The sequence below is a fragment of the Rhinopithecus bieti genome, unplaced genomic scaffold (assembly GCF_001698545.2).
Source record: "Rhinopithecus bieti isolate Rb0 unplaced genomic scaffold, ASM169854v2 scaffold_69822, whole genome shotgun sequence".
NCBI classification, from domain to species: domain Eukaryota; kingdom Metazoa; phylum Chordata; class Mammalia; order Primates; family Cercopithecidae; genus Rhinopithecus; species Rhinopithecus bieti.
In genome coordinates, this window is record NW_016826966.1 from 682,652 (window position 1) to 685,369 (window position 2,718).

Below are 2,718 nucleotides of genomic sequence, written 5' to 3' on the forward strand. Positions count from 1 at the left end.
GGCTGGAGTGCAGTGGCCGGATCTCAGCTCACTGCAAGCTCCGCCTCCTGGGTTCACGCCATTCTCCTGCCTCAGCCTCCGGAGTAGCTGGGACTACAGGCGCCCGCCACCTCGCCCGGCTAGTTTTTTGTATTTTTAGTAGAGACGGGGTTTCACCGTGTTAGCCAGGATGGTCTCGATCTCCTGACCTCGTGATCCGCCCGTCTCAGCCTCCCAAAGTGCTGGGATTACAGGCTTGAGCCACCGCGCCCAGCTTGATGATAGTTTCTTAAGACAATCCTAAGCAAAAACAACAAAGCTGGAGGCATCACTCTACCTGACTTCAACTATACTACAAGGTTACAGTAACCAAAACAGCATGAACTGGTACCAAAACAGGTATGTAGACCAATGGAACAGAACAGAGGCCTCAGAAATAACACCACCCATCTACAACCATCATATCTTTGACAAACCTGACAAAAACAAGCAATGGGGAAAGGATTCCCTATTTAATAAATGGTGTGGGGAAAACTGGCTAGTCATTTGCAAAACGCTGAAACTGAATCCCTTCCTCACACCTTATACAAAAATTAATTCAAGGTGGATTAAAGGCTCAAACGTAAGATCTAAAACAATTCAGCATTTTTATTATTTAAATTTCCTTCCCACATTCATTTCATTTATCGAAGTCCTAACCTAGTTTGTAATCCATAAGAAAAATATATCAATTAATGTCAATTATTATTAAACATTTATATATTTATTTTTAGTAACTATAATAATAGATAAAATTATAATTATCAATTCATTAATTATGTCTTACTATTAAATTTGAATATTTTAAAATTATTATTAAATAAAACAATGATTATTGTTTTAGATCTGCATTCCATTAATCTACTTATTTTTTCCCAAAATATTTCATTGTCCTAATCATATCTTTGACATCTTACCTATAGATAATTATATATATGTTTTTCTGATCCATACCAAATTTTGATTACATGATTGGACAATTCAAATTTATAAAAATATCACTCAATCCTTTTTACACCCACTACTTCCCTTCTGTGTAGCCAAATATGGTGTCATCTTCCTTTGATTCTGCTATACTTACTAATTACTCTATCTCCATCCAACAATTTATTGAATAAATTTATGAGAAAATGCAACTTTGATTTTTCACATATCACTCATTTTACATACCACATGCAGTTTAACTTGTTTGCTTACTATTCTTTTCAAACTGCCCATTCCAACCTCACTATTGGTTATCTAGTTGAAGAAAGGATCTTTTTCTCAGTATGCATTTGAATTAAATAAACTGTTTTAAGTTCTTTGAGAAATCTCCACACTGCTTTCCACAGTGGCTGAACTAATTTACATTTCCATTAGCAGTATATAAGTGGTCCCTTTTCTCCAAAACCTGGTCAACATCCTGGCCGACATCCACAACCTGGCCAACATCTGTCACTTTTTCACTTTTTATTAATAGCCCTTCTGACTGGTATGAGATGGTTTATGGTTTTGATTCACATTTCTCTAATGATTAGTGATTTTGAGCATTTTTTTCCATATCTTTTTTTGGTCACATACATATCATCTTTTGAGAAGTGTCTGTTCATGTCCTTTACCCACTTTTTAATGAGGTTATTTTTTGCTTGTTGGATTGTTTAAATTTCTTGCAGATTCTGGACATTAGACCTTTGTCCGATGTGTAGTATGTGAATATCTTCTCCCATTTTGTAGGTTGTCTGTTTACTCTATGAATAGTTTCTTTTGCTGTGCAGAAGCTCTTTAATTAGGTCACACTTGTCAACTTTTGTTTCTGTTGCAATTGCTTTTGGAGACTTGGTCATAAACTCTTTTCCATAGCCCAGTTCTAGAATGGTATTTCCTAGGTTTCCTTCTCAGGTTTTTAGGGTTTTGGGTCTTACATTTAAATCTTTAATCCTCCTTGATCTAATTTTGGTAAATGATGAAAGAAAGGTCTAGTTTAAATCTTCTGTATATAGTTATCCAATTATCCCATCAGCACTTATTAAATAGAGAGTGCTTTCCCCAATTACTTGTTATTGACTTTGTTGAAGATCTGATGGTTGTAGGTGTATGGCCCCATTTCAATTCTTTATCCTGCTCCATTTGTCTATATGTCTGTTTTTGTACCAGTATCATGCTGTTTTGGTTACTATATCCTTGTAGTATAGCTTGAAGTTAGGTAGTGTGAAGTGTCTGGCCTTTCTCTTTTTGTTAGAATTGTTTTGGGTATAGAGGATTTTGTTGTTGTTGTTTCATATGTGTTTTAGAATAGATTTTTCTAATTCTGTGTAAAATGACATTGGTAGTTTCATGGACATAGCATTGAATCCGTAAATTGCTTTGGCAGTATGGTCATTTTAACAATATTGATACTTTCTATCTATGAGTATGAAATGTTACTCCATATGTTTGTGTTGTCTCTGCTTTCTTTAATCAGACGTTTATAATTCTCATTATAAAGACTTTTCACTTCCTTGGTTAGCTGTATTCCTAGGTATTTTTTTCATTTTCTGGTTATTGTAAATGGGATTGAATTCTTGATTTGACTGTCAGCTTGGATGTTATTGGTGTATAGAAATGCTACTGATTACAGAACTACCATTTGACCTAGGAATCCCACTGTTGGGTATATACCCAAAGGAAAATAAATTATTCAACAAAAGAGACACAAGAACTTTTTTTTTTTTTTTTTTTTTT